Source organism: Trachymyrmex cornetzi, unplaced genomic scaffold (assembly GCF_001594075.2).
Source record: "Trachymyrmex cornetzi isolate Tcor2-1 unplaced genomic scaffold, Tcor1.1 scaffold501, whole genome shotgun sequence".
Classification (NCBI taxonomy): Eukaryota; Metazoa; Arthropoda; class Insecta; order Hymenoptera; family Formicidae; genus Trachymyrmex; species Trachymyrmex cornetzi.
The window spans coordinates 134,251-134,614 of NW_017299809.1; positions in this window are offsets into that span (position 1 = coordinate 134,251).

A 364-nucleotide genomic window follows, 5' to 3' on the forward strand; every position below is an offset into this window, starting at 1 on the left:
ACGCCGAAGGGAAAGAAGGGAGGCAACCTTAGATCAATAAATTCAATGATTTGAAAAATGCGAGTAAGAGCCTGCATAATTTGGGAGGCGGTTTAATTAGCATGGGAAATATATCCTGAGCGTGATGAGGAGATTTCGATAAATATCGACTTAGAAGCGTGAATCTACCCCGAGACAGAGAACAATGAAATATAACGTGATTGACGTCCTGAACTCAGCAGCTTTTTAGGCCTATTACACATGAAATACATAACAGAGCATAAGCATAACATAATAGCGTTTTCGGCCCGATCGGGTTTGCACCAACCTGGGTTGGATTAATCTTTCCTATTGGTTGATATCACACGCTCTACCAATAGGAGAG